The 12,901-nt window shown below is 41.5% G+C and overlaps 1 protein-coding gene across 2 annotated transcripts in view; it reads right to left on the reverse strand.

Annotated features, from left to right (window-relative positions):
- The window catches only part of htr2cl1 (5-hydroxytryptamine (serotonin) receptor 2C, G protein-coupled-like 1), a 181,408-nt gene that overhangs the window by 89,284 nt on the left and 79,223 nt on the right, over nt 1–12,901 (reverse strand). For both annotated transcript variants that reach the window (XM_079668476.1, XM_079668475.1), the window contains exon 2: nt 9,694–9,795. The gene's annotated coding sequence lies outside the window, so the exon portion shown is untranslated. The remainder of the gene's footprint in view (nt 1–9,693; nt 9,796–12,901) is intronic.

Here is a 12,901-nt window from a genome sequence, read left to right on the forward strand (position 1 = left end):
ATATTTTAAAATCAGAGCATGCAACACGGTCTGCCCCCCTGTCAGGAATGAGTAATGTTCCCCTTCGCTGAAATGAAGGAGTGGAGTCTGGGCGTAGCCATATCAGGTGAAGATGGATGGTTTTTGGTGGAAAAGCCGCAAATATTGACTTGCTCTGTTATCTTTACTTAGACATTCAAACCATGACAACGTGTTTTTGTACGACAACAAGGCTGGAAATTCAGGTAGAAACTCAAAAAGTGGTAAATTGCTTGATTGGAAACATCATAAAAAAATGAAGAAGGGATAGCACTGCAGAGAATTCCACCTGTTCCAGCACTGCGTCCAGCGTCATGGCAACAATACATATGAAGATGTGTTGCCTTGAAGGCGTTGTTCAGTTGGGAAGTCAAACTATTTACCAAACTCGCATCAAAGGAACCAAACTGCCCCGGGTGAGCTACACATCATCTCTCAACATTTGATATCTGACAAAACTAGAAACAGAAAGAAATTCCCCAAGGAGAAAAATAAAGTACATTATTATTATTCCTTCCTTCCTTCAACTGGGCACTGGAGAGAAAACTGCCAGTAACCTTTATATCGCTGCAGAGAAATACAGCTGTCACAAAGTGTTTGTCAGCACCAGGTGGATAAAGGATTGCTTCTTGGTGAGGTGATAGACCTGTCATGTTAAGTATATTATCACCATGGGTAGAAATGTGTCAGCGGACAGCGTCTTAGGGACTGTCATAATACCCACAGTTGTTTGATTCTTCCTCGCTCTTTAAAGGTCACCTATTATGCAACATCCACTTCTTCATGTCTCTTCTACATCACCATGTGTCCCCTCTTCTTCATGTCTCTTCTTCATCAACATGTGTCCCCTCTTCTTCATGTCTCTTCTACATCAACATGTGTCCCCTCTTCTTCATGTCTCTTCTACATCAACATGTGTCCCCTCTTCTTCATGTCTCTTCTACATCAACATGTGTCCCCTCTTCTTCATGTCTCTTCTACATCAACATGTGTCCCCTCTTCTTCATGTCTCTTAACATCAACATGTGTCCCCTCTTCTTCATGTCTGTTCTACATCAACATGTGTCCCCTCTTCTTCATGTCTCTTCTACATCAACATGTGTCCCCTCTTCTTCCTGTCTCTTCTACATCAACATGTGTCCCCTCTTCTTCACGTCTCTTCTACATCAACATGTGTCCCCTCTTCTTCATGTCTCTTCTACATCAACATGTGTCCCCTCTTCTTTATGTCTCTTAACATCACCATGTGTCCCCTCTTCTTCATGTCTCTTCTACATCAACATGTGTCCCCTCTTCTTTATGTCTCTTAACATCACCATGTGTCCCCTCTTCTTCATGTCTCTTCTACATCAACATGTGTCCCCTCTTCTTCATGTCTCTTCTACATCAACATGTGTCCCCTCTTCTTCATGTCTGTTCTACATCAACACGTGTCCCCTCTTCTTCATGTCTCTTCTACATCAACATGTGTCCCCTCTTCTTCATGTCTCTTCTACATCAACATGTGTCCCCTCTTCTTCATGTCTCTTAACATCAACATGTGTCCCCTCTTCTTCATGTCTGTTCTACATCAACATGTGTCCCCTCTTCTTCATGTCTCTTCTACATCAACATGTGTCCCCTCTTCTTCATGTCTCTTAACATCAACATGTGTCCCCTCTTCTTCATGTCTGTTCTACATCAACATGTGTCCCCTCTTCTTCATGTCTCTTCTACATTAACATGTGTCCCCTCTTCTTTATGTCTCTTAACATCACCATGTGTCCCCTCTTCTTCATGTCTCTTCTACATCAACATGTGTCCCCTCTTCTTCATGTCTCTTCTACATCAACATGTGTCCCCTCTTCTTCATGTCTCTTCTACATCAACATGTGTCCCCTCTTCTTCATGTCTCTTAACATCAACATGTGTCCCCTCTTCTTCATGTCTGTTCTACATCAACATGTGTCCCCTCTTCTTCATGTCTCTTCTACATTAACATGTGTCCCCTCTTCTTTATGTCTCTTAACATCACCATGTGTCCCCTCTTCTTCATGTCTTTTCTACATCAACATGTGTCCCCTCTTCTTCCTGTCTCTTCTACATCAACATGTGTCCCCTCTTCTTCACGTCTCTTCTACATCAACATGTGTCCCCTCTTCTTCATGTCTCTTCTACATCAACATGTGTCCCCTCTTCTTTATGTCTCTTAACATCACCATTTGTCCCCTCTTCTTCATGTCTGTTCTACATCAACATGTGTCCCCTCTTCTTCATGTCTCTTCTACATCAACATGTGTCCCCTCTTCTTCATGTCTCTTCTACATCAACATATGTCCCCTCTTCTTCATGTCTCTTAACATCAACATGTGTCCCCTCTTCTTCATGTCTGTTCTACATCAACATGTGTCCCCTCTTCTTCATGTCTCTTCTACATTAACATGTGTCCCCTCTTCTTTATGTCTCTTAACATCACCATGTGTCCCCTCTTCTTCATGTCTCTTCTACATCAACATGTGTCCCCTCTTCTTCCTGTCTCTTCTACATCAACATGTGTCCCCTCTTCTTCACGTCTCTTCTACATCAACATGTGTCCCCTCTTCTTCATGTCTCTTCTACATCAACATGTGTCCCCTCTTCTTTATGTCTCTTAACATCACCATGTGTCCCCTCTTCTTCATGTCTCTTCTACATCAACATGTGTCCCCTCTTCTTTATGTCTCTTAACATCACCATGTGTCCCCTCTTCTTCATGTCTCTTCTACATCAACATGTGTCCCCTCTTCTTCATGTCTCTTCTACATCAACATGTGTCCCCTCTTCTTCATGTCTGTTCTACATCAACATGTGTCCCCTCTTCTTCATGTCTCTTCTACATCAACATGTGTCCCCTCTTCTTCATGTCTCTTCTACATCAACATGTGTCCCCTCTTCTTCATGTCTCTTCTACATCAACATGTGTCCCCTCTTCTTCATGTCTCTTCTACATCAACATGTGTCCCCTCTTCTTCCTGTCTCTTCTACATCAACATGTGTCCCCTCTTCTTCATGTCTCTTCTACATCAACATGTGTCCCCTCTGTGGAAAGAGACTCTGAAAGTGTCAGGAACAAAGATTCTCTCTCTTTTTGTCCTGATCCATTTCTATAAAAACCTGTCTGAAAATGAGCTGATCAGATTTTGGCCACTTTATGATGTCATCACAATGTTTTGTCTTGTGTAACCATTAGCCAATCAGCAACCAAGGTAACCCCCCCCCCCCCCCCCCCCCCCTTATCACTTGAATATCCTCCTAGAGCACCATTGAGTTATTTTTAACCAAATGTCTCTCAGAGGGGCGTGGTGAGGGGCTCCTTATTTTCATCTAAAGTAACAGACAGAGAATCAGCACTTTGGAAACAGGGCTGAAACAGAGGGGATTATGGGTAATGCTGCAATGATCTGTTTGGTGTTTCGGCCAATCAGAGACATGTTCTGTATATATCTGAGACCTGTAATATATTGAATCAAATCAAACAAGTCAGCACCATGGATATCGTCATAATGCACCTGTCACCATGAATCAACAGTGCAGAGAAAATGAGTGAGACAGAAGAGACACTTAAATAGAGTGGTGCAGGAATTAGTCCTTTACTCGGCTTTTCCGCACTTTCGGGATTCCTTACTTTAAGTAAATTCATTTTTGAATCAGTTCTTGATTATATACAGAAATAAGCTCTGTGGTTACAAGATTTAACGTCTTGTTTTAAATACGTGATTAGATACCCAACAGGTGAATGTTTGAAGCTTTGAAGGTTAGTATCAATTGAGTTAATGAGACGACCAAACGCCATCAAGCAAAACATTAGCCGCCCTTAGCTTAGCGGTGGTGACATGAAGTCATGTGATTGTCATGTAGTTCCTTATTCTAGCTTTTTACTTCTGAAGATTGCATTTACGTGAACTATTATAAGAGTGGTGTTAATATGTGGAGATTATCCTGCCGAGCAAAACGTGTCAGTATGATAAATGTGTGTCGGCCACAGATCTTATGTTCTTCACATTGCTTTTTACTGAGGGAACACTTGCAATGCTAACTTCCGTCATCACTGCATCACTCTATTTGCTTTACCTTTGCCTCACATTGTGTCTAAATAAAGCTACCACAAAGTTATGTTTGAAAATGTGTTAATTCATTGCAGTTGTGTATCAGGTTGTGGTCCTCAGATGTTGTAAGCAAACTGCTGGAAAACTATTATAACTTATACTAAGCCTGCATTCTTGCTCCAAAAATACATAAACGAGATGTGTGGTCTTATAGCCAGGGGTGCACATAACAGGTACGCAGGTGCGCATGCGCTGCAACAATCTGAAATGCGTACCGTCACTTGTGTCACAAAGCGCATTTGCGTACCGACGTACTTGTGAAGGCGGTTAGATCACCGGACGACAGAGTCGGTCTCCGTGTGCACAGACAGGGCTGCTGTTAACGTCGGTCTGTACCAGAGTTCCCGTTAGCCGGTAATTACCGGACTACGACCGGTAAAATATGCTGAAGACCGGCAAATCTAAATCTCTCCGGTCAAAGTGTCTGTTCGAAATCATTTCCGTTTAGCGCAATACCGCATCAGTTGCGCAACTTGCGCCACTTATTTGACAGACAAGAAGAGTCCATTCTAATGTCTAACACTTAATGTGGAGAAAGAGATGTTCCTGTATGGGTTGATTGTGCGTTGATCTGTTGGTAATGCCTCGGGGTTCCGGTGGGCATGTAAACAAATGCATAACGCTGCGCTATACTTTGCGGCCTCACCCGGTTGCATAGCGACGCTTATTGTTTAGGTGTCTTTTAATAAGCAGGTAGTCATATCATTAGCTTGAACTAGCTGAATTTGATCGATATGGACATAAATGCGAGTGAAGTCTAATCTGACGGGAGAGAGAGATCAGCTGCTGCTGACGAGTCGACACGCAGCTCTGCATGATCACATGCAGCGGTGAGCGGAACAAAACACACACTTCAGGTTAGAATATCACAGGTAGCTATTTTGATGACCTCTCAAACTACCGTAACTAGTTATAGATATGTTTATTTTTACTGTCGGGTCACTCATTACTGATCCGCGAGCTGCATAATACTGACGGGCTGTCAGGAGAGGGAGAGAGCGCTCCGTTTATTATTCCTGTGTTATTATAAGTTACTGTTCACTTTTGAATAATGTAGTTAATCTACTATAATTAGTTTGTTTAATATCGAATCATATCAATTTGTTTTAAAGCTAAATAAATAACAAAGAAGACCTTTGACCGGCTCTTTTCTCATTTTGTCCGGAAGATTGAAACTTTAACGGACATGATGACCGGCAAAAAAATATTCTAACGGGAACTCTGGTCTGTACAACGGAATTGTGCCAAAACTATGCCAACCGGCTGCGGGGGGAGACTCCCCCCCTTCACTGGAGAACTGCGCTAAAACAGCTGATCACAACGTTCACGCTCTGTGGTCACGAAGTACTTCACCAGCCCCCCCCCCCCCGTCGACTTCCCTGAAGTACTCCACTAGCACCCCCGTTGACGTTCGCGATGCAGAGGGCTTCATCAAATAACTTTGAGTGGAGCCAGAAGTTGGAGTGCCAAACACTGACTCTGAGTACTTCACTGAGAAAGTTATTTGTACCCCTGCTTATAGCCCAGTCATAACCTCTGTATTAAATACAGCCCCTAAAACGAGAACCCACAATTTATAGAAAATAACTATCTTAAGTGCTGTACAACATAATTAAACGTCTTGATGACCGTGAAGCTTTGGCACAGATGAAGTTACAGCCCAGGCAGGACAAATATAACTTCCTTGATACGTGAATCAAAATGGAAAAGTTACCATACACAAAACTAAAGAAAAAGGTCTTGTTACCTGGCAACATGGACGTGAAGTGGTCAATTGTGAATGACAACCAAGGACTGATGCTTTGATAGAGTGAGATAATATGAGGTGAAATGCAGTGAACACTGTTCCTCTGCTTCTACTAAATATAGTAAGCTAAGTTAAAAAAAAAAAATCATAAAGAAGGTCATTTTGAACACAACGAAACATACTCCACATATAAAGACGGATATTCGAGGGAACAGATATAACAAGCACTCTGGAGTTTTCCCTATCCACTTCAACGATGTGTTGAGGAAAGGAAATTACCGTTTCCCAAGTCTTCCTCTTAACCTTTCCTGTCGTTTTGCAATTGATTCCAGTTTAAGTGGTCCTCCAACCCCCTGAGGGGTAAAGTACATCCATGTTAACAGGACTATGAGCACATGAACCCATAAAGCTGCTAAAGGTAAATCGTACGTCCCATAAACCCATCTCTCAACGGCAATTGTGAGTCATACTGTACAGACATACTTGCCAACCCTCCTTTCCTGTAAAGTACAGGTCCAGCCCACACATATGCTCCACCAAGGATGGTACTACAGTGCACTTACAACTACAATAAGCATTTTAATGTTAATCTAATACAGCTCCGGCGATCCACTAGCACACGCCCCCCCACCCATCGCGGTGATTTTGAAATGCTCCCGATTTCTGAGGTCTCAAGGTTGGCAAGTATGCATATAGATCCCAAAAGGGTCCTTAGTGAGACGGGATCTAATCACTGGAAGTAGCAAAATGACATTCATCACATTAATAATATGTGTTAGAAAGAAAACAACCTTGAATGGACCTTGATTGTAGATACAACTGTTAATATGATATAAGGACCATATCCATGATAGAGGATACTGAGATCATGAATTTGGTATTCCCGGGAAATGTGTGTGTGCCATTAAAGTACATGTCAGAGTAGAGGCACACAATACAAATATGAACGACGATGATAATAATGCCCCATTAAGGCCTATCTATCGCTTCATTAAAGTGCTTTTGGTGGCAGCATTAACAGAGTTTGAAAAAGGCTTTTATTTTGCGAAAAGCAGCTTTACACAGGTCCATTATTTCCCTGTGAATGCATTGTAGTTCTCTTAGGAGAAATACAGTAAGTCATCTGCTGCTAAATGGCTGTACATAAGATTACTGTCCTCTGAGACGGCGGCTTCGTTGGGTTATGTTTATAAGCTGTTGTTTATTTCTAGAGGGGAGACAGGACTTGTGTGAACGCTCCATTTAGGATTATAATTGCAAAGCCAAATAAACACGTTATTGTATAAAGAGAGATTTGATGGCTTTTTTACAGATGGATGGTATTCTTATGTACCATGGTCTAGTATCAAAAACGTTTTTTCAAGTTCAGCTACTTCTGTTCTATTGTGTTCAAATAAATAAATAGCTTAAAGACAGAAGAAATTAAACAAAACACTCACAAATACACAATCTGTGTTAGAGTACTGTGTTTCCCTTGGGGAAGTTTACTGACTCGTAGTCTTTTGTTTATCAGATGGATTCACACTTCATTATTGCCCTACAGCCAAACACACACACATCCAAACACACACAACCAAACACACACACACACACACACACACACACACAAACACACACATTTTGCCCCGTCAGCTACAGTGAAGAAGTAATTTAAGTTAGGAGCTCCGCTGCACAGACACAACAAATTGATTCTGGCTTTAGGATCAAAGATATAGTGAATAACACTCATGGTGTGTGTGTGTGTGTGTGTGTGTGTGTGTGTGTGTGTGTGTGTGTGTGTGTGTGTGTGTGTGTGTGTGTGTGTGTGTGTGTGTGTGTGTGTGTGTGTGTGTGTGTGTGTGTGTGTGTGTGTGTGTGTGTGTGTGTGTGTGTGTGTGTGTGTGTGTGTGTGTGTGTTGGACAACCCACCTTAATAGATACCACTGATGCAGTTGGAAATGGAGAGGAGACAGAGGGGAGAAAGACGAAGGAAGAGGGGAAATCAAGCATCCGCTGGAGGGGGATCATTAGGAAATGAGAGGGGGAGTGTATTGTGCATATTGTGTGTGTTCTTGTGTGTGTTATTGTGTGTGGACGTGACCTTACTGTATGTGGGAGTTTAATGCCTGGCTGGTGCTGAATGAACCTTGTGTCTCAGGAGATGGGTTGTGTGTATTTGTCTGGGAGCAGGTGTGTGTGTGTGTGTGTGTGTGTGTGTGTGTGTGTGTGTGTGTGTGTGTGTGTGTGTGTGTGTGTGTGTGTGTGTGTGTGTGTGTGTGTGTGTGTGTGTCTGTTTTTGAGTGTCAGACAAGTTCACACCAAATGTCAGCGAGTTGGCCCTGGGAAAATGCAGTGAACTTCACTTATCAAATATCAGCAGACGCTGCTCTGCTAACTAAGACTGAGGCAGGAACACAAACAACGAGCTAATTAACGCAACGTCTTCAGCGCCAACTTTCAGTACGAGACAGAAAGTTAGAGTGTGTGTGTGTGTGTGTGTGTGTGTGTGTGTGTGTGTGTGTGTGTGTGTGTGTGTGTGTGTGTGTGTGTGTGTGTGTGTGTGTGTGTGTGTGTGTGTTGGACAACCCACCTTAATAGATACCACTGATGCAGTTGGAAATGGAGAGGAGACAGAGGGGAGAAAGACGAAGGAAGAGGGGAAATCAAGCATCCGCTGGAGGGGGATCATTAGGAAATGAGAGGGGGAGTGTATTGTGCATATTGTGTGTGTGCTTGTGTGTGTTATTGTGTGTGGACGTGACCTTACTGTATGTGGGAGTTTAATGCCTGGCTGGTGCTGAATGAACCTTGTGTCTCAGGAGATGGGTTGTGTGTATTTGTCTGGGAGCAGGTGTGTGTGTGTGTGTGTGTGTGTGTGTGTGTGTGTGTGTGTGTGTGTGTGTGTGTGTGTGTGTGTGTGTGTGTGTGTGTGTGTGTGTGTGTGTGTGTGTGTGTGTGTGTGTGTGTGTGTGTGTGTGTGTGTGTGTGTGTGTCTGTTTTTGAGTGTCAGACAAGTTCACACCAAATGTCAGCGAGTTGGCCCTGGGAAAATGCAGTGAACTTCACTTATCAAATATCAGCAGACGCTGCTCTGCTAACTAAGACTGAGGCAGGAACACAAACAACGAGCTAATTAACGCAACGTCTTCAGCGCCAACTTTCAGTACGAGACAGAAAGTTAGAGTGTGTGTGTGTGTGTGTGTGTGTGTGTGTGTGTGTGTGTGTGTGTGTGTGTGTGTGTGTGTGTGTGTGTGTGTGTGTGTGTGTGTGTGTGTGTGTGTGTGTGTGTGTGTGTGTGTGTGTGTGTGTGTGTGTGTGTGTGTGTGTGTGTGTGTGTGTGTTGGACAACCCACCTTAATAGATACCACTGATGCAGTTGGAAATGGAGAGGAGACAGAGGGGAGAAAGACGAAGGAAGAGGGGAAATCAAGCATCCGCTGGAGGGGGATCATTAGGAAATGAGAGGGGGAGTGTATTGTGCATATTGTGTGTGTGCTTGTGTGTGTTATTGTGTGTGGACGTGACCTTACTGTATGTGGGAGTTTAATGCCTGGCTGGTGCTGAATGAACCTTGTGTCTCAGGAGATGGGTTGTGTGTATTTGTCTGGGAGCAGGTGTGTGTGTGTGTGTGTGTGTGTGTGTGTGTGTGTGTGTGTGTGTGTGTGTGTGTGTGTGTGTGTGTGTGTGTGTGTGTGTGTGTGTGTGTGTGTGTGTGTGTGTGTGTGTGTGTGTGTGTGTGTGTGTGTGTGTTTTGAGACAGTTTAAAAAGCTTATTCTACAACTAAACCTAATGCTACCTCAACAGGAGAAAGTGTGGTTACTTACCCTTGCCAAATGCTGATTCGATCTCGATGTGGAACAAGCCCCCTTGGATGAGCTGCCTTTAGTCTTCGGTTGCATTCACGTGCATTTGAGGCGCTTCTTAGTCTGAAACAGAAAGAAAAAGCTCTGTAGTTAAACTGTATAAGTCTCCAGATGTTTTGTGGCATGAGTTTCGCCAATGAGCTAAATCCAAGTTTTGCAACACCTCCCAAATCCAACAAGATTTGGTTAAAATGCCAATTTAGGTTCTTTATCAAACAGTGTTCAGGCTTCATGTGTATATATTACAATAACACATTAAATTACTATGACTTTTAGCATTACATTTACCAAAAGATAAAGGGATGGTAACACATACTGATCCTCTTGTCCTTGTCCCACCTTAACAACAGTATCCTCCATAATAAATACTGTAACAGCTGTCGATAGCTATGTGCATAAGATTGTTTGGACTTTAAGATATTGGTTTTGGCCATTGGGTATTGTTCTGGTTGGCTGATTGATTTGATTGGCTGTCAGGGTGAAATAAATCTTTTTTTGTTGTTTCAATGGTGTACGCTTCCCCCTGTTTACACTAACAACTAATTTTCCTCCCTTCGGAAGAATCCATTTGCATCGATAAACAGCCTCCTCACAACAAACTAATCTATCAAAGACAAACCCCAAGCCTTCATTTGGTTTAGTGAAAGTGTTTTTTTTATAGTCACTTCATTAACTCGAGCTGAATGTGCTGTTATGCGTGTGCTTGTTAAATCAACAATCACCTGACAGTCAAAGGAAGAAATGGTGGAGTCGGAAACAATCCATCCCTCACACGTCGCCTCAGCTGTCTCTTTAAATCTTTATTAGTCCAGACACCAGTTCATGTTGAACACCGTTTGGCACTGTAACGTTTGTCTTTAAAAGGACACTAACTTAAATTATGATTGTACATTTTCACATCTCATTAGTTTCATAGCAATTCAAAGAGATGGACAAATAATAACTGAATAATGTGGGTGGAGATAGACATCCGAGATATGTTCACTTGAAAATGATATCCTTCTCATTATGTAAAGGAAACACAAGTTGAATTGGTCCAATTTGGGAGGTTTGTGCATTCATGTGAGCCTCAATACAGCCGGAAAACTCTATACTAGTATTGACTTCGACAAGAACTCCACATTGATTCCCTCTCCTGCCTCCCCTATCGCTCCGTTTCTCTCTTTCCTCAGATAATTGTGGAAGGAAACAGAGAAACTCTTTCCAGCTGGGATCCCTCAGGGCACCTACCTTGGACCTGCACTTTTATCACCAAACAGCACCGTTACAAGCAGAGGTGGGAAGTAGCGGAGTAAAAATACTTCGTTACTGTACTTAAGTACATTTTTCTGGTATCAGTACTTTACTCCACTACTTATTTTCCTGACGACTTTTTACTTTTACTTCTTACATGTTGAACTCAAATACCTGTACTTTCTACTTCTTACATGTTGAACTCAAATACCTGTACCTTCTACTTCTTACATTTCTAACACAAATACCTGTACCTTCTACTTCTTACATTTCTAACACAAATACCTGTACCTTCTACTTCTTACATTTTGAACACAAATACCTGTACTTTCTACTTCTTATATTTTGAACACAAATACCTGTACTTTCTACTTCTTACACTTTGAACACAAATACCTGTACCTTCTACTTCTTACATTTTGAACACAAATACCTGTACTTTCTACTTCTTATATTTTGAACACAAATACCTGTACTTTCTACTTCTTACATGTTGAACCCAAATACCTGTACTTTCTACTTCTTACATGTTGAACACAAATACCTGTACTTTCTACTTCTTACATGTTGAACACAAATACCTGTACTTTCTACTCCTCACATTTTCCAAACAGGCTGGTTCCTTTAGTTTGAATGTGTGTTTGGTGGCGTGATCATTATTATTTAGAGTCATTGCGTGCCTATTGATTTGAATATGATCCGTGTATCCATCATTTCCTGGTCTTCTCTAAAGAAGAGGGACCAATGAAAACGTTGTCATGTTGCCGTTGTTCAGCATGGAAACATTCATTAGCTAACAATGACATTATTGTTCTATTAATATAAAGGGAGGTCAGGCACTCTTTAAAACACCTGCTAGTTATGGGTACTTTTTACTTAAGTATATTTCAAAGCCTATTGAAGTATTTTTAAACACGAGTATATGTACTTCTACTTGGGTAAAGGATGTGTGTACTTTTACCATCTCTGGCTACAAGCAGCCACACATAGCAATGCAAAGGTCAACACCACAACAATGGAGAGCAGAAATACAAGGTATTGCTGGGAAACAAGTTCTCACTATTGATTCCCAAATAAACTTTTAAACCCCTTCTTTATCTGGGGAGACATACAGCCTGTTTTACATTCACACAGGCAGCAAAAAGTTTACTTCAAATTGATATGACAAAAAAAAAGAACAATAACGCTTGCTAATTCGCTAATTAGCTCCCATGTTGCAGAAGGTTCTGGCAACGCTGTGTTTTTTTTTGGGAATGAAGCATGCCTCAAAAAAAGAGCTCACTTCAAACAATAATACAAACTGTGTTCTGACTGGTTTTCCCTCCATCTTTAAAAAGCTTTAACGCCTTCAGAGTAGTTACATAAGATCTGAAACAGCTACACTGTGATGTAACAGCTCCCAGGGTAGGAAGCACTCAATATTTTAAGTTTAGTTTTTAAAAATAATTTAGATATAATTAGTCAAAACTAAAAGCCAACTGCAGTAAACACTTGGCCTGCAGACTCAGTGTTTTAATTTAATTTATCTCCTTATTTAATAATAGAAAGGCGAGTTCAGGTTGAGGTCACATTAGATACATAATAGATAACTTGAGTGCATCGTATGGCCTTCAGGAAATTAAATGAGCAAGCTGCTGTTTTTGCATATTTGATCAAACCTTACCTTGTTGTTTGCCTCTTATTTAAAAAATGTACCTGCAGATACTTGTTTGCATCTCAATGAACATTAAATTCATGTTTTTCCCTCAAATGTCGCTGTATCGTAATGCAGGGGAAAGCAGCTGCTAAATCAAAAAGTCTTCCAGTGTGGTGCATTCAAGGTGTTGGCGGGTATAGTCTTTGTGATATTGTGTTTTATTCATTTAAAAAAGGGTTATTTTGGAATGGAATTTGTCAGAATTTTTTTTTTTGTCAACATTTATTTTATTTATTTTTT

Source organism: Notothenia rossii (assembly GCF_949606895.1).
Source record: "Notothenia rossii genome assembly, chromosome: 3".
NCBI classification, from domain to species: Eukaryota; Metazoa; Chordata; class Actinopteri; order Perciformes; family Nototheniidae; genus Notothenia; species Notothenia rossii.